Source organism: Ranitomeya variabilis, chromosome 2, assembly GCF_051348905.1.
Source record: "Ranitomeya variabilis isolate aRanVar5 chromosome 2, aRanVar5.hap1, whole genome shotgun sequence".
Taxonomy (NCBI): Eukaryota; Metazoa; Chordata; class Amphibia; order Anura; family Dendrobatidae; genus Ranitomeya; species Ranitomeya variabilis.
The window spans coordinates 118,516,899-118,536,926 of record NC_135233.1 but is presented as its reverse complement, the minus strand read 5'-3'; positions in this window follow the sequence as shown (position 1 = coordinate 118,536,926).

Sequence of the window (20,028 nt, the reverse complement as noted above, 5' to 3'; positions counted from 1 at the left end):
CAGTACATACAAGGAGAGCATAGTATGAGGGCAGTATTTAGTGTAAAGACACAGTATTGGGGACAGTATATAGTATGAATGCACAGTATGGGGGCTTTATAGAGTAAGAAGGCACAATATGGGAGGGCAGTATATATTGTGAGGGCACAGTATGGGAGGGAAGTATATCGTGTGAGGGCATAGTACGGGAGGCAGTATATAGAATATAGAAGTACACAGTATGGGGAGGGTAGTAGATAGAAGGAGGGCACCGTATGGGAGACACTATGAATAAAGAGGACACAGTATGATTAGGTCCATATATAGACAGAGGACACAGTATGTGGTCCCAGTATACAGAAGCAGAGCACAATGTAGGGGGAAGCAATATACAGTGAAACGTGGTGGAGGCAATATCCAGGGTCGGACTGGCCTGACAGGGTATCGGGGAAATCCCTGGTGCGCCCTTGCAGTGGACCAGGGAGATGGCGGTGGGAAGAAGGAGAAGTCTGCGTTTTTTAAGGGCACCTTTAAAATCGCAGGCCGAATATGTGCAAGGGCGCTCGCATGCACCATTCATTACCTGAACTGTCGCGGTACACGTCCTGATCAACACTGACTAATGTTCGCTTCTTGTTGCGCACACATTCAGTCGCCGACCTCTGCTAGGTCAGTGGCCATTTTCACATGAGCGCATCTGACATGCAGGGGAGGAATTAATCGCCCGGCGCTGGGAGCGCAGGCAGGTAAGAGGAATCTTTTTCTCTCTCTCTCTGTGCATGTGGTATCATGCAGGGGGACAGGATGAATATATGGGGGGATGGATATATGGGGAGGCAGGATGCATATATGGGGGGCTGGGATGGATATATGGGGGAGGCAGGATGCATATATGGGAAGCCAGGATGGATATATGGGGTAGGACGAGGGGACCAAGATGGATATATGGAGGGGTCATGATGCATATATGAAGGGGCCAGGATGAATATATGGAGGGGCCAGGATGATTGTATATGGGGGCCAGGAAGCAAGTATATGGGGAGCCAGGATGCATACGGTATATATGGGGGGCAGGACAAGGGAACCAGGATGGATATATATGGGCAGCCAGGATGGATATATGGGGGGCAGGACAAGGGAACCAGGGTGGATATATATGGGGGGCCAGGATGGACATATGGGGGGGGCAGGACAAGGAGACCAGGATGGATATATGGAGGGGCCAGGATGGATATTTGAAGAGGCCAGGATGCATGTATATGGGGGACCAGGATGCATATATATGGGGGCCAGGATGGATATATGGGGGAGCCAGGATGGATATATGGATGGGCCAGGATACATATATATTGGGGGCCAAGATGGATATATGGAGGGGCCAGGATGCATATATGGGGGACCAGGATGCATATATGAGGAAGCCAGGATGTATATATATGGGGGAGCCAGGATGCATATACAAGTGCTTCTCACCAAATTAGAATATCGTAAAAAAGTTAGTTTATTTCAGTTCTTCAATACAAAAAGTGAAACTCATATATTATATAGAGTAATTACAAACAGAGTGATCTATTTCAAGTGTTTATTTTTGTTAATGTTGATGATTATGGCTTACAGCCATTCTTCCAATCGGTGCAGATTCTAATGGTCAGATCTAAGCGATCACCTATCCTGTAGAGCTCATGCATTGGTGATAACTTGTTATAACCGAAGAACCCTTTCATGTAAGCTACCGTAATTGTACATCCCAGTTATGGGGGCACACACAGTAAATGTGCAGGAGACCCTGTGTTTTACAGTCGATGCTCCACTATATCGGGGATAACAGCTTACAGATATTTGCATATAGCTGTAGGGTGGGCCCGTAGAGTCCATTCTCCCTGTGGGCCCCAGACACCCCAGTCCGACCCTGGCAGTATCCATATGTGGCGCTGTATGATAGCTGCTGGTGTCAGGTGCTACATTTCATTGATGGAATCATGAATTTATATATGTACTGCTCTACATTAAAAGAGAAGATGTTACAATCACTCCCAGCCAATGGTAGGTATGCACATGGAAAGAGGACACAGTATGTGGGCCCAGTATACAGAAGCAGAGCATAGTGTAGGGGGAAACAATATACAGTGAAACATGGTGGAGGCAGTATCCTTATGTGCCGCTGCATGAGAGCTGCTGGTTTCGGGCACTTTATTTCATTGATGGAATCATGAATTCATAGATGTACTGCTCTTTATTAAAAGTGGTGATTCTACTATCATATGTTCCAAAACACATATCTGTTGCATTTCTGAAGAAGAACATGGTGAAAGATATTCAGTGGCCAAGTATTTCTCCTTATCTCAACCCAAATGAAACACCTCTTGGAAATTCTGAAGAAACAAGTTAAGCATCATACTCCATCCAGCATCCAGGCACTAAAAGAGGTAGTTCAGGAATATGCAGGTTATATTTAATTGTACATGGCAAAAACTTGATGTGTTGGTAGAAGCAAAAAGGGAAAGATATGTTTGCATACATTATAAAACAGGAAACTGAACCATCAAAAGTATATCTGTTTAATAGATATGGCACTGTACTGTAAAGTCTTGAAGTGTTGGGCTCTGACAAAACTGAGGAAACAATGCATAGCCTTAAATAGCATAACTCAGGAGAAAGATGAGTTGGTGGAGAAGAATTTTGCAAATTTTCAGATGAGTTGGACAGACCTGGGATATTCCCCAAGAGATGCCCTTAACTTAGGTATATTGGGAACTGGTTTTCTGGATGGACTAAAGAAACCCAATAGGGAGGGACTTGCCAAGGTATGCCTTCATGGAGAGCGAACGATCCAAAAGACCAGTTGCAAGTAGCTAAAGGGGTGGAGCAGGAATTAATTCAGGCTCATAAGACAAAGGGAGTGATGCACAGGGAGAGAGACAAGATATGACAGGAGGCATGGTGCTATTGTCTGTTACAACTACAGACAGCAAGGTCACATGAAGCATCACTGCAAGCAGCAGCCCCACTCACTCAACAGCTAAAGGGTTATATTCCATTCACCAATTTGTGTCCTGTGCAGACTTGGTACATCCCTCCACTTGGTTGCAAAAACTGCAATTAATCCAAAGATCCAAGTCACCGGGAAATCTGCTTCAAAAAAGTTTATTGACACAGTGTGCACACTGATGCAATGTTTCAGCCACACATGGCCTTTTTCAGATGTACACCTCTTTTTGGCTTGAAAAAGGCCCTGTGTGGCCAAAAAGTCACATCAGTTTTTTTGGTTGTACACACTGGTGTTAATAAAGCTTTTTTGAGAGAGATTACCCGGTGTCTTGGATCTTTGTATTATTCCCACTAACTTAACAGATAGTTGTGAATGATCCTTTCTCATCCTAGGAAGTTGACAACCCAGTAGCTAGCATGCATCCGAGAATAGTTTCCATTTTGCAAAAAATGACTCCTCTGTATCAAGAGGTTGTGTTGCTCCAGTATGTGGATTATTAACTGCTTTGCTATCCTGACCACATTTCATGTCACAAGTCATCTATCTCGTTTTTCAGTTTCCACCGTATTTTTAATAACCAGCCAAGTAAAAGCAGACAGCTGTGAGCTTTTTTATTACACTGGGAAGGGACCAATATCTATGGACCTTCCCAGCCTATAAATATCAGCCCCCAGCTGTCTGCTTTGCCTTTCCTGGTTATTTAAAATGGGGGAACCCCCTCAAAATATGATGTGGAGTTCCCTCTATTTTCAACAACTATATAATGCAAAGTAGACAACTGGGGGCTGATATTAATAGGCTGAGAAGGTCCATGGATATTGGCCCCTTCCCTGCCTAATAGGATGAGCCCTTAGCCACCCCATGTATGGCTCATCCATTCGATGCACCAGTCCTGCCTCTTAACCTCAGATTTCCCAGTTGCCGTTGTGTGGTGGCAATCAGAGTAATAGTTTTTGTGGTTAATGTTAACTGTGTCATGTCAGCTGGCGTCAAGCTCAGAGGTTAGTAATGAAGATGCGTCTATCAGACACCCCTATTACTAACCCACTAAGTTAAAAGGAAAAAAAATACACACAGGAAAAAAAAGTTTATTTGAATAAAGACTCCCCCACACATTCCTTGGTTTACCAATTTAATATTAACCCCTTACTGACATTGGGCGTATATTTACGCCAGTCAGTCTCCCTCCCTTTGATGTGGGCTCTGGTGGTGAGCCCACATCTTTCCAGGGACATGTCAGCTGTTTAGAACAGCTGACATGTTCCCATCAATAGCTGCTGTGGAATTGCGATCCACCTGCGGCTATTAACCAGATAAATGCCACTGTCAAACTCTGACAGCAGCATTTAACCCCTTTCTGACATTGGACGTACTATCCCGTCGAGGTGGGGTGGGCCCGTATGACCACCGACGGGATAGTACGTCCAGCGCGATCGGCGGCGCTCATGGGGGGAGCACGGCCGATCGCGGCCGGGTGTCAGCTGATTATCACAGCTGACATCCGGCACTATGTGCCAGGAGCAGTCACGGACCGCCCGCGGCACATTAACCCCCAGCACACCGCGATCAAACATGATCGCGGTGTGCCGGCGGTACAGGGAAGCATCGCGCAGGGAGGGGGCTCCCTGCATGCTTCCCTGAGACACCCGGAGCAACGCGATGTGATCGCGTTGCTGCGAGGGTCTCTTACCTCCTCCTCGCTGCAGGTGCCCGGATCCAAGATGGCCGCGGCATCCGGGTCCTGCAGGGAGGGAGGTGGCTTACCGAGTGCCTGCTCAGACCAGGCGCTTGGTAAGCCTGCAGTGCTGTAAGTCAGATCGGTGATCTGACAGAGTGCTGTGCAAACTGTCAGATCACCGATCTGTGATGTCCCTCCCTGGGACAAAGTAAAAAAGTACAAAAAAATTTTTCCACATGTGTAAAAAAAAAAAAAAAATCCTAAAAAAAGAAAAAATATATATATTATTCCCATAAATACATTTCTTTATCTAAATAAAAAAAATAAAACAATAAAAGTACACAAATTTAGTATCGCCGCGTTCGTAATGACCCCACCTATAAAACTATATCACTAGTTAACCCCTTCAGTGAACTCCGTAGGAAAAAAAAAAAAACGAGGCCAAAAACAACGCTTTATTATCATACCGCCGAACAAAAAGTGGAATAACACGCGATCAAAAAGACGGATATAAATAACCATGGTACCGCTGAAAACGTCATCTTGTCCCGCAAAATTAGCCACCATACAGCATCAAAGAAAAAAGAAAAAAGTTATAGTCTTCAGAATAAAGCGATGCCAAAATAATTATTTATTCTATAAAATAGTTTTTATCATATAAAAGCGCCAAAACATAAAAAAATGATATAAATGAGGTATCGCTGTAATCGTACTGACCCGAAGAATAAAACTGCTTTATCAATTATACCAAACGTGGAATGGTATAAACACCTCCCCAAAAAGAAATTCATGAATAGCTGGTTTTTGGTCATTCTGCCTCACAAAAATCGGAATAAAAAGCGATCAAAAACTGTCACGTGTCCGAAAATGTTACCAATAAAAACATCAACTCGTCCCGCAAAAAACAAGACCTCACATGACTCTGTGGACCAAAATATGGAAAAATTATAGGTCTCAAAATGTGGAGACGCTAAGTCTTTTAGTGTGTGACGGCTGCCAATCATAAAAATCCGCTATAAAAAAAGCTATAAAAGTAAATCAAACCCCCCTTCATCACCCCCTTAGTTAGGGAAAAATAATAAAATTAAAAAAATGTATTTATTTCCATTTTCCCATTAGGGTTAGGGCTAGGATTAGGGTTAGGGCTAGGGCTAGGGCTAGGGTTAGGGTTAGGGTTAGGGTTAGGGCTGGGGTTAGGGTTGGGGCTAGGGTTGGAGCTAAAGTTAGGGTTAGGGTTGGGGCTAAAGTTAGGGTTAGGGTTTGGATTACATTTACGGTTGGGATTAGGGTTGGGATTAGAGTTAGGGGTGTGTCAGGGTTAGGGGTGTGGTTAGGGTTACTGTTGGGATTAGGGGTGTGTTTGGATTAGGGTTTCAGTTAGAATTGGGGAGTTTCCACTGTTTAGGCACATCAGGGGCTCTCCAAACGCGACATGCCGTCCGATCTCAATTCGATCTCAATACCGTGCGCCCAAACAGGGGTTTACCACAACATATGGGACATCAGCGTACTCGGGACAAATTGGACAACAACTTTTAGGGTCCAAGTTCTCTTGTTACCCTTGGGAAAATATAAATTTGGGGGGCTAAAAATCATTTTTGTGGGAACATTTTTTTTTTATTTTCACGGCTCTGCGTTGTAAACTGTAGTGAAACACCTGGGGGTTCAAAGTTCTCACAACACATCTAGATAAGTTCCTTGGGAGGTCTAGTTTCCAATATGGGGTCACTTTTGGGGATTTCTACTTTTTGGGTACATCAGGGGCTCTGCAAATGCAACGTGACGCCTGCAGACCAATCCATCTAAGTCTGCATTCCAAATGGCGCTCCTTACCTTCTGAGCTCTGCCATGCGCCCAAACAGTGGTTCCCCCCCCCATATGGGGTATCAGCATACTCAGGACAAATTGGACAACAACTTTTGGGGTCCAACTTATCCTGTTACCCTTGTGAAAATACAAAACTGGATGCTAAAAAAATCATTTTTGTGAAAAAAAAAAAAGAATTTTTATTTTCACGGCTCTGCGTTATAAACTGTAGTGAAACACTTGAGGGATCAAAGCTCTCAAAACACATCTAGATAAGTTCCTTAGGGGGTCTACTTTCCAAAATGGTGTCAATTGTGGGGGGGTTTAATGTTTAGGCACATCAGGGGCTCTCCAAACGCGACATGGCGTCCCATCTTAATTCCAGTCAATTTTGCATTGAAAAGTCAAATGGCGCTCCTTCCCTTCCAAGCTCTGCCATGCGCCCAAACAGTCGTTTACCCCCACATATCGGGTATCGGCATACTCAGGACAAATTGATGAACAAGTTTTGGGGTCCATTTTCTCCTGTTACCCTTGGTAAAATAAAACAAATTGGAGCTGAATTAATTTTTTTGTGAAAAAAAGTTAATTGTTCATTTTTATTTAAACATTCCAAAAATTCCTGTGAAACACCTGAAGGGTTAATAAACTTCTTGAATGTGGTTTTGAGCACCTTGAGGGGTGCAGTTTTTAGAATGGTGTCACACTTGGGTATTTTCTATCATATAGACCCCTCAAAATGACTTCAAATGAGATGTGGTCCCTAAAAAAAAATGGTGTTGTAAAAATGAGAAATTGCTGGTCAACTTTTAACCCTTATAACTCCCTAACAAAAAAAATTTTGGTTCCAAAATTGTGCTGATGTAAAGTAGACATGTGGAAAATGTTACTTATTAAGTATTTTGTGTGACATATCTCTGTGATTTAACTGCATAAAAATTCAAAGTTGGAAAATTGCGAAATTTTCTAAATTTTCGCCAAATTTCTGTTTTTTTCACGCAGGTAATATCAAAGAAATTTTACCACTATCATGAAGTACAATATGTCACGAGAAAACAGTGTAAGAATCATCAGGATCGTTGAAGCGTTCCAGAGTTATAACCTCATAAAGGGACAGTGGTCAGAATTGTGAAAATTGGCCTGGTCATTAACGTGCAAACCACCCTTGGGGGTAAAGGGGTTAAATTGCACTATATTTAAAAAATGTAAAAATTCAAATCACCACTCTTTTGCTCCATTCAAAATAAAACAATAAAAATAAAATTTAACATACACATATTTAGTATCACCACATTCAGAATCGCCCGATCTATCAATAAAAAAAAGGATTAACTTGATCGATTAAAGGGCGTAGCAAGAATAAAAGTCAAAATGCCAAAATTACGTTTTTCTTTTTAGTCGCTGTGACATTGCATTAAAATGCAATAACGGGTGATAAAAAAAATCGTATCTGCACCAAAATGGAATAGTTAAAAACATCAGCTCAGCACGCAAAAAATAAGCCCTCACCCAACCCGAGATCACAAAAAATGGAGACTCTACGGGTATCAGAAAATGGCACAATTTTTTTTTTTAACAAAGTTTGCATTTTTATTTCACCACTTAGATAAAATAGAACCTAGACATGTTTGGTGTCTATGAACTCACAATGATGTGGAGAATCATAATGGCAGGTCAGTTTTAGCATTTAGTGAACCTAGTAAAAAAGCCAAACAAAAAAACAGTGTGATATTGCACTTTTTTTGCAATTTCACCGCACTTGGAATTTTTTCCCATTTTCAAGTACACGACATGGTAAAACCAATGGTGTCGTTCAAAAGTACAACTCGTCCTGCAAAAAGCGAGCCTTCACATCGCCATATTGACCGAAAAATAAAAAAAGTTATGGCTCTGGGAAGAAGGAGAGTGAAAAAAACCCCCGCAAAACTGAAAAAAGCTCCGGGGGTTAAGGGGTTAAAAACCACACCCCTCAAATGCTTCAAAACTGTTGTCATAGCATTTTTTTAACCCTTCAGGTGCTACACAGGAAGTAATGCAAAGTCGAATGAAAAAAAATAGTTATTTTTCCTCTGAAATATTGCTTTAGCTCTATTTTGTCACTTTTAAAAGGAATAGCACAATAAAATGGTCCCCACAATTTGTTTCCTGGATTCTTCTGAGTGCACTGATACCCCACATGTGGCTAGAAACCTCTGTCTGGAAAAAACATCAGGACTTGGAAGGGAAGGGGCATAAGTTGGGCTGAAATAGGTTATGGGTAGTGATGAGCGAGTATACTCATTGCTCGTGTTTGCCCAAGCACGCTCGGGTGGTCTCCGAGTATTTGTGAGTGCTCAGAGATTTCGCTTTTGTCGATACAGCTGCATGATTTGCAACAGCTGGACAGCCTGAATACACGTGGGGCTTCCCTGGTTGCTAGGGAATCCCCACATCTATTCAAGCTGTCTAGCAGCCGCAAATCATGCAGCTGAGTCAACAAAAACTAAATCTCTGAGCACTCACAAATACTCAGAGACCACCCAAGCATGCTCGGTCAAAACCGAGCAATGAGTATACTCGCTCATCACTAGTTATGGGCGCTATGTCACATTTGCATAGCCCATAAGGCACCCAAACAGCGTAAACCTGCCACAGTAACCACATTGTGGAAACTACTCCACTCAAGGATATTTTAGAGGTATAGTGTGCATTTTGAACTCACATGTACTACACACAAATTGATCAAATTAAGTCCTCACATTAAAAATTGTCATTTTTTTTCACCATTGCTTTACCTCCAAATTTTTTACTTTAAGTTAACATGAAAAAACAAACACAATTTTTCACCCACTTTATTCTGAGCATGGCGATACCCCACATGTAGTTAAAAAGTTCTGTTTTGACAAATGGCAGGGCTCAGAAAGAAAGACAAGACATTTGGTATTTGGAATGTAAATCTGTTTGGAATTGGTTGCAAATACCATGTCTTATTTGCAGAGCCCCTGAGGTACCAAAAAAGCAGAAACCCCCACAAATGACCCCATTTTTGAAACTAGACTTCCTCAAGGAATTCATCTAGTCGTGTACTGAGCATTTTTAACCAACAGGTGATTAATTAAATATTTAGACGTGGAAACAAAAAAATTGCATTTTTTTCCACTAAAATTTATCATTTTCACAAAGTGTAATAGTAGGAAATCCTATAATTTGTTATGCAGTTTTTACAAATAAAGAGACACCACCAAGACAGCGACCAGACAGAGTCCAAAGGTACTCCGTGTGTGTGATATGTGAGTGGTTCCTTCAGAAGTTTTGTCTGAGTCATGGTTTTGGGGATTTACACAGAAATCATAATGTAAGTGCTCAGTGGAGAGCAAAGGATCAATCTGACGTGACGTGGTTCACCGTGCAGTAAAAGTGATAAGGCGGCTATATTATTCTGGTCCGTGTGATTCCAATGATACCAGATTTCAATTGGATTTTTTATATTTTGCTACTATCACACAGTAAAAATGCTTTTTTATTAAAAAAAATAGTTATATAGTCGCTATAATCTGAGAGCTGAAACTTTGATTGCTGTATGAGTACTTAGTTTCAGCGCGACAAGTTGGAGACTGTTTTGGTACCATTTTGGAGTACATATAATTTTTTTTATCACTTTTTATTCCTATTTTTCAAACACAGAATTAACAAAAACGAGCAATTCAATTATTGTGTTTATCTATTTTTATTGCACTGTTTACCGTGCGGTAAAAGTGATAAGATTGATTTATTCTTCAGGTCACAATGATACCAGATTTATATATTTTTATGCTTTTCTGCTTTTACAGAGCAAAAGCAATATTTAGCAAAAATGTATTTCTTTTTGCATCACCATATTCTGAGAGCGGTAACTTTTTCATTTTATTCTCATATTAGGGCTTGTTTTTGAAGGACGATTTGCATTTTTAATTATACCATTTTTTTCATATATGACTTTATCGCTTTTTATTCAATTTTTTACTATACTGACAATTTTTTGTGTGTCAGTATAATTAAAAAGCAGCATTTTGTGTGTTTTTTATGTTGTTCACATGGTTCACAGGTTGATACCGCATGGTGTCAGCTGTCACTCACAAGAATTTTGGTTGTGGGTTTGCGCTATTCTCTTATTCTTGATCGCTGTTTAATATGGTGATGAGGGACTAAGGCCTCTTAAAGGGAACCTGTCAGCGGGATTCTGCACAGTAACCTACACACAGTGTCAGGTCAACGCTGTTATACTGATTAAAATGATACCTTGGTTGTTGAAATCCGTCTTGAAAAAATTGCTTCCACCAAGATGGCGCCGCTGGCGCCTGTGCAATAGCAGCTATTGGCTCTCCTGTGTTCTCACCATAAAATTCAGAGTCAGAGGTATACAAAAGAACATCTAAACAAGTCTGATGCATATTGAAAACAAGTTATGTGGACCGATGAGGTTAAAATAGAACTCTTTGGCCACAATGATGAAAGGTATGTGTGTGTGGAGAAGTAATGGAACAGAATTTCAGGAAAGGAACATCTCGCCAACCATTACACATGGGAGGGGATCAATCATGTTTTGGAGTTGTGTTTCAGCCAATGGCACGGGAAACATTTCACGGGTAGAGGGAACAATGGAAACAATGACATTTCAACAATTTGTTGATGCAAGCATAACATCATATGTAAAAAAGCTGAAGTTTAAAAGAAGATGGCTTCTACAAATGGATAATGATCCTAAACACATCAAAATACACAATAGACTACCTCAAAAGGCGAAAGATGAAGGTTTTACAATGGCCCTCATAGTCCCCTGATATGAACATCATTGAAAATCTGTGGCTAGACCTCAAAATAGCAGTGCATGCAAGACAACCCAGGAATCTCACAGAACTGGAAAAATTTTCCAATGAAGAATGGATAAAAATCCCTCAAGCAAGAATTGAAAGACTTTTAGTTGGCTACAAAAGAGTTTACAAGCTGTGATACATTCAAAAGATATACAGGTCCTTCTCAAAAAATTAGCATATAGTGTTAAATTTCATTATTTACCATAATGTAATGATTACATTTAAAACTTTCATATATTATAGATTCATTATCCACCAACTGAAATTTGTCAGGTCTTTTATTGTTTTAATACTGATGATTTTGGCCTACAACTCCTGATAACCCAAAAAACCTGTCTCAATAAATTAGCATATTTCAACCGTCCAATCAAATAAAAGTGTTTTTTAATAACAAACAAAAAAAACATCAAATAATAATGTTCAGTTATGCACTCAATACTTGGTTGGGAATCCTTTGGCAGAAATGACTGCTTCAATGCGGCGTGGCATGGAGGCAATCAGCCTGTGACACTGCTGAGATGTTATGGAGGCCCAGGATGCTTCAATAGCGGCCTTAAGCTCATCCAGAGTGTTGGGTCTTGCGTCTCTCAACTTTCTCTTCACAATATCCCACAGATTCTCTATGGGGTTCAGGTCAGGAGAGTTGGCAGGCCAATTGAGCACAGTAATACCATGGTCAGTAAACCATTTACCAGTGGTTTTGGCACTGTGAGCAGGTGCCAGGTCGTGCTGAAAAATGAAATCTTCATCTCCATAAAGCATTTCAGCCGATGGAAGCAGGAAGTGCTCCAAAATCTCCTGATAGCTAGCTGCATTGACCCTGCCCTTGATGAAACACAGTGGACCAACACCAGCAGCTGACATGGCACCCCACATCATCACTGACTGGGTACTTGACACTGGACTTCAGGCATTTTGGCATTTCCTTCTCCCCAGTCTTCCTCCAGACTCTGGCACCTTGATTTCCGAATGACATGCAAAATTTGCTTTCATCAGAAAAAAGTACTTGGGACCACTTAGCAACAGTCCAGTGCTGCTTCTCTGTAGCCCAGGTCAGGCGCTTCTGCCGCTGTTTCTGGTTCAAAAGTGGCTTTACCTGGGGAATGCGGCACCTGTAGCCCATTTCCTGCACATGCCTGTGCACGGTGGCTCTGGATGTTTCCACACCAGACTCAGTCCACTGCTTCCTCAGGTTCCCCAAGTTCTGGAATCGGTCCTTCTCCACAATCTTCCTCAGGGTCCGGTCACCTCTTCTCGTTGTACAGCGTTTTCTGCCACATTGTTTCCTTCCAACAGACTTACCATTGAGGTGCCTTGATACAGCACTCTGGGAACAGCCTATTTGTTGAGAAATTTCTTTCTGGGTCTTACCCTCTTGCTTGAGGGTGTCAATGATGGCCTTCTTGACATCTGTCAGGTCGCTAGTCTTACCCATGATGGGGGTTTTGAGTAATGAACCAGGCAGGGAGTTTTTAAAAGCCTCAGGTATCTTTTGCATGTGTTTAGAGTTAATTAGTTGATTCAGAAGATTAGGGTAATAGGTCGTTTAGAGAACCTTTTCTTGATATGCTAATTTATTGAGACAGGTTTTTTGGGTTATCAGGAGTTGTAGGCCAAAATCATCAGTATTAAAACAATAAAAGACCTGACAAATTTCAGTTGGTGGATAATGAATCTATAATATATGAAAGTTTAATTGTAATCATTACATTATGGTAAATAATGAAATTTAACACTATATGCTAATTTTTTGAGAAGGACCTGTATATATATATATATACACACAGTATATATATATACTGTATATTTTTTTTTCCTAAAATACAAAGAAATTGTCTCATCTTTAACCTAAGGCCTGTTAGAGATCATTTAGTCTTTGACTTGCTGAACTGTCCACAATAACAGTAATTTTGCCCAAACTTTTACAAGCCACTGTAAGATAATATGGAATACTTATATGTTAGTAAGTGCAAAAAAAACCATGTCCCAACATTCATTTGTTAAAATAAAAATGAAGTTAACAACCCTTTAAATAAATTGGTTTTAATAGATTTCTCATTTCAAAATATTATTTCTAAAATAAGCTGTCTGCATCACTCACGCTTTTCACTTGCGAAAATAAATGTATCTATATTTTCATCATCCACAGCACATAAAGCTTTGCATAATATTCCTCTAAATTAGATTCCTAGTCTGTAATTATCTAATGTATAATCACTACAATCTATAATTAGCTGAGATATCACTAAACATAATGTAAAGCATTGAAGGCAGCTTTAATATATTATACTGCGTATAGAAAACATGAAACCAAGTTCTATTTTGATAAAATAAAAATATTTAGGCTAATTTCTTTTCTTTATTTTTAGCAGTACAAAGTTTCATCTACTGCATATGGAGCTTTTACATAACTTTAAAGCAAATTAGCAATCTCACTATAATTTTCTGCTGGAAGAAAGGGGCTGCAGCATGAGACAGAGACTTAAGAAGATTTGGTACTTTTTAAAGGCCGTTTCTTTAAATCGCTCATTGCTAAAAATATGCAGAATTCTTTAATGATACATTTAGTAGCCCATTAGCAGAAAAATACAGCACATTCAGTGGATTTTGACCCTTCAAAGGCTTGAACAATTTACATTAATTTCTAGTCAATGAATCCTTGGCTCAGGAAAGATTACCAGGTTGGATAGCAAATGCTTTTATTGCACTTGATGACACTCCATTAAAGTCTCTCTATTCTACATTTCAGATATACACCAAAGCTGATTTAATATATAACAGCATGCAAGCACACATTTATGCTTTAGGACATTAAAGAGGGCTAAAAGAGTAATTTAATTTTGTAACTTATTTTCTTTTTTTTCCTTTTATGTGTGGGATTCACTCAAAAGTTGGATATAATCATATTGCTTTATGAAGCAATAGAAAAGCTTCATCCTTTAAATGTAAGTGAGCTCCGGGCACCAGTTCAGGAAAAGAAAGATTCATAGTTGGATAAGGTGCAAAGAAGGGCAATATGACATGAATAAAACATTTAAAAGGATATATTAACAAAATTGAAAACAATTTAAAGAATTTGCTTCAATCAAAGACATCCCGTTTTATCATATACTTGCACCTTACTTGCGGCATCCCCTGTAAATAGCTCATTTTGCTAAGGGAACTTGTAGCCAGCCACATGTAGTGTTATATGAGGGTCATTCCTATGAAGGACTTCCAGGATAATGCATGGCTTGAGTTTACCAGGCCAGGAACCGCTCTTAAGAGGGTGGGTGAGAGGGTTGAAAATGAATCCGACAAGGGAGCCTGTTATCAGGACACAACCCTAGAACATATTAAAGGGAATCATTCTGGTGATCTTTTCATTGGAGACTAACAGTATAGTGAAATAGAGCTTCAGCAGCCCTTTTCAGAATATGTGACGTTTATTGCTGTACCTAGTCCCGATTTCTTGGTGTAAGCTCTGGACAATTCAGAGCCCTGCTCTGTTACTCAAACATATGTAAATCCAAAGTAAATATGCACCCCTGCCATTGCCCATAATCTTTCCCATCCCTCTGTGCCAGCATAAGTGATAGTAAATGACAGTATAGGAATAAATGAAACCCCGCATGCACAGACCTAGGGAAGCATCTCGCATGCAAAAGATTTTTTATTATCAATGATGCCAGCGCAGAGGGGTGGGAGGAATTATGGGCGTGGGTAGGGGTGCATATATACCGGATTTACATACGACTGTCTAGCTGGCACGCAACACTGAATTGTTCGAAGCTTACAGTAAGAAAATGGGACAAGGTACAGCAATAAACATTACATATTCTGAAAGGGCTACCCAAGCCCTATTTGCGATACTAATAGTATGCTACAAAAAAAAATCACCTGGCAGATTCCTTTTAAGAGTATTTTATCAGCAACAGCATCCTAATACTCTCTTGCATAATGTCTGAATTATCCCTAAACACTGTAGACTAGTCTACGTCCAATGTCAATCAATGTCACTACATTGGGATTGGGGAGAAAGTCCACAGTATTAGGCCTCTTTCACACTAGCGTCATGCACTGCACGTCGCTATGCGTCGTTCTGGAGAAAAAAACGCATCCTGCAAAAGTGCTTGCAGGATGCGTTTTTCTCCATAGACGTGTATTAGCGACGCAGTGCGATGCATTGCCACACGTCACAACCGTCTTGCGACGGTTGCGTCGTGTTGCGTCGGACCGTCGGCACAAAAAAAGTTACATGTAACTTTTTTTGTGCGTCGTTCCCGTCTCCGCCCCCGCCTCCCCGCACCTCACAAAGGGGCAGCGGATGCGATGTAAAACTGCATCCGCTGTCCCCGTTGTGCGGCGCTTTCAACGCTAGCGTCGGTGCGCTGCAACGTCGCATAGCGACGTGCAGTGCACGACGCTAGTGTGAAAGTAGCCTTAATTGACATCCCGATATATGTGGGGAGAGCTATTGCAGAATACTAATCCCTGAGAGAGATGACCATTTGAAGGGCTATGACAAACAGAGATTTTGGTGTTGGAGATTACTAGCAGATTGCCAGTACAAGGACTGTTGCAGAGTGACAAAAGTGCTGCTGAGAGAAGTGACACCAGATTGTTGCAAGAATTAGCAAGTTGTCATGAGTTTTAGCAAATGCTGCAGATGTAAACCATTTTTTTTTTTTCAATGGTTAGTAATCAACCTTTGTTCAAGCTAAACTGTTGACTCATATTGGACTTTTAAAATCACAAATTTGTCATCTCTTTGAGAGTAAAAATCTTCTACTGACATATGTGTATGTCTTGATTAAGGATGAGCGAACCTGAATGGTAAAGTTCGGGGTTCGAACCTGACACCTAGGATCTAGTACCAAACCCCGAACATGGACTTTTTCCAGGAAGTCTGGTTTACTGTTTGGGTTTGATGCCAAATACAGTTTGTTGAGAGCCTGCAGCACAGCAAATCAACAAGTTTCCAGGCTGCGGGCACTTCCAGAGCCATCACAGCCAAGCCGGTGCACCATGTGACTAGGACTGTATAAATGCTGGATCACAAGTGCTGCCGCCATTCTGTTCTGCTTAGCTTAGGAACAGGATACAGCTAAAGTAATCGATTAGGTTTTGTGTGTGCACCATTTTCTAAAAAGCCTCTCTGTGTGTACTCTGCACCCGTGTCTGTGGGAGTATTGTTTCCCAAACCACACTGCAAGTGTGTCTGTGGGAGTAGTGTGCCTAACCAATTTTTTCTACTCCTTATGAGTGTGTGGGAGTAGGCTGCCTAAACAATTTTTTCTACTCTGCACCTGTGTTTGTGGGATCAATGTGCATAAAACAATTTTTTCTATTCTGCACCTGTGTTTATGGAAGTAGTATGCCTAAAACTAAATGTTTCTACTCTTCACCCGTGTCTGTGGGAATATTGTGTCTAAAAACAAATGTTGCTACTCTGTACCTGTGCTTCTGGGAGTAATGTGCCTAAAAACAAATTTTGCTACTCTGCACCTGTGTCTGTAGGAGTAATGTGCGTAAAAACAATTTTTTTTACTCTGCACCCATGTTTGTGGGAGTACTGTGTCAAAAGTCCTGTGTGTGAACTCTGCATGCATCTCTGTGGGAGTACTCTGCAAAAAGGCCTCTCTGGAGTTAATCTGCAAAAGAGACTGTGTGTTTGTACTCTGAAAAACTAAACTGCATTGTCAGGGGTACTCTGTAAAACAGCCTATGTGGGTGCACTCTGCAAAAACACCCTTGTTTTTTTTTGGGTGGTTTTATTTTAACTTGGGGGGGACCCAAAACACTGTGAATAGCAAATAGAACAAAAACTCTGGTGGAGTGTAAAAATGACTGGAAGCAGGTGGTATCATTCTTTATTCAGCCAAAGGTATGGAAAAGTCCTATGAAATCCATACCTGGTTCATTTTAATGAATGTGAGCTTGCCCACGCACATGTCTGATCGCCCCCGTCATGCTAAACACACATTCCAACAGTATACTTGCCACAGTGGGGCAGGCCAGCACCTCTAAGGCATGAAGGGCAAGATAAGGCCATGTGCCCAATTTGGAGACCCAGAAGTTAAATAGGGCAGACCCATCACTTAGTACGTGGAGATGTGTGGACACATACTCTTCCTCCATGTTAAAATTATCATGCTCCTGAATTCAATCCCTTGAGCTTGTGTTCAGTAGTTGGCTTCTCTTTCTGCCAAGCCACAAGAGACACAACTTTTCTGGGTGTTTGGGTTCTGTTTTCTGGCTACAGTCTGTCTAGTTTAACACAGGTATTTTCATTTATCCTCCTATTACTTTTTGGGTGAAGCTTTATATTCTGTCCCCCAATGGGCATTCCCTGCTGGTGATAGATTCATTTAGCTATTCTGCCATTGTATTGATGTTTGGAGCTACTTTCAGCTTTCATCTAAGAATTTTCGCCTTGCTGGTCCTTTGCTATACTTTGCATCTATCTTCTGTTTATCTTTTGGAAGTAGGCTATATATTTGTTAACAGTAATTGCTTTATTCTTTGTTTGGTATTTCGTTATTTACTTTGCTCAGTCTAACATCTTTCCTTTGTTCAGCACACTTCTCCTCCTGTAGTTAATTCACACTCTGGTCTGCCCTCTGTTTCGTTAGGAGGGGCGTGAAGCAATTAATGGCTTTTTTGGCAGATTAGGTCTGAGTTGCCATCTTCTAGTTCTATAGTTAGGGCTATCTCTGTCCCAGCAGGCACCACTAGACACTGCAGTGTCAGGATATCTAGTCTTTACAGGAACAGAAAGGGTGAGTTGTGACTTTTTATTGTATAACCTATTAATCTCGAGTGAGGTACTACACAAGTATAACAGAAATGCTGCTTCCTGCTTATATGGACCATATCATATGGTGGTGCTGGATGTTGTGGCATGCTGAGCAGAGTTTTAAACATGTCGGCCATTATTCCACTTTCTTTCAAGGTGGTGTTGGTGCCACAGGGTTAGGGTTGGGGCTAGGGTTAGGGTGGGGGCTAAAGCTAGGGTTAGGGTTGAGCTAGGGTTAGAGTTGGGCTAGGATTGGGCTAGCATTAGGTTTGGGCTAGGTTTAAGGTTGGGGCTAGGGTTGGGGCTAGGGTTAGGGTTGGGGCTAGGGTTGGGGTTAGGTTTGTGTTGGGGTTAGGGTTGTGTTTATGGTTGGGATTATGGTTAGGGGTGTGTTAGGGATAGGGTCATGGTTAGGGTTGGGATTAAGGTTAGGGGTGTGTTGGGGTTAGGGTTGGAGTTAGAATTGGGGGTCTCCACTGTTTAGGTACATCAGGGTGTCTCCAAACACGACATGGTGCCCACCATGCATTCAAAAAGTCAAACGTGAAGAGAGAAAGTTCTCCAGCGTGGATGATCATGGAATTAAAATATCAATTTTATTGGATACATATTTAAAACCATAGTTGTTATGGTTACCCCAATGACCAGGGGAATAAAAATACAAAACGGACTAGCTCTCGGGTGATGGAAACTAAGGTCGACCGTGACCTGAACCTGACCCAACACTTACAGTAGCCGGGGGATGTACCTACGATGCCCTAGACACCACGCGCCAGCCGGAGATCTAACTACCCCTATAAGAGGAATATACAGGCCTGCCTTACCTCCAGATGAACCCCAAAAGGTGATAGTAGCCCCCCACAGATATTGACGGTGAGTTCAGAGGAAATGACATACGTAGGATGAACAGCAGATTTAGCACAGTGAGGTCCGCTTACTAGATAGCAGAAGGACAGGAAAGTGTTACTTCACGGTCGACCTAAAAATCACTATTCAAAAACACCATCCAGAAATTACTTTAAACTCCAGTGACAACTCATGCCACTGGAGTAGTAATTTTCTGTCCACAAGAGCTTCCAGCACTGAAAGGTCACATTGCAGATAGCTGGACAAAAATAGCAAAACAAGAAACAAAATTCAACTTAGCTGAACTGGGACTTGAAGCAGGTGAATGCAACAGAATGCTACTAGCACATTGTTGGCCGGCATATGACTAACAGCCAAGCAGCCTTAAATAGGAAACTCCCCTAGAGGGTGGCGACAGGTAATCAGAGATGGAGGAAGGCACATAAGAGGCACTACCATAACAGACCACCGGAGGAGCCCACAAACCGAATTCACAACAGTACCCCCCCCTTAAGGAGGGGGCACCGAACCCTCACCAGAACCACCAGGGCGACCTGGATGAGCACTATGAAATGCACGAACCAAATCGGGAGCATGAACATCGGATGCTGTCACCCAAGAATTATCCTCCTGGCCATAACCTTTCCACTTAACCAGATACTGAAGTTTCCGTCTGGAAACACGGGAGTCCAAGATCTTTTCCACCACATACTCCAATTCACCCTCAACCAACACAGGAGCAGGTGGATCAGCAGAAGGAACAACCGGTACCTCATACCTCCGCAATAATGACCGATGGAAAACATTATGGATATTAAAAGATGCTGGGAGATCCAAACGAAAGGACACAGGATTAAGAACCTCCAGAATCCTATAAGGGCCGATAAACCGAGGCTTAAACTTAGGAGACGAGACCTTCATAGGAACAAATCGAGAAGACAGCCACACCAGGTCCCCAACACAAAGACGAGGACCAATACGCCGATGACGATTAGTGAACTGTTGAGTCTTCTCCTGGGACAACTTCAGATTGTCCACAACCTGTCCCCAAATCCGATGCATCCTATCAACCACAGCATCCACTCCAGGACAATCCGAAGACTCCAATTGACCGGACGAA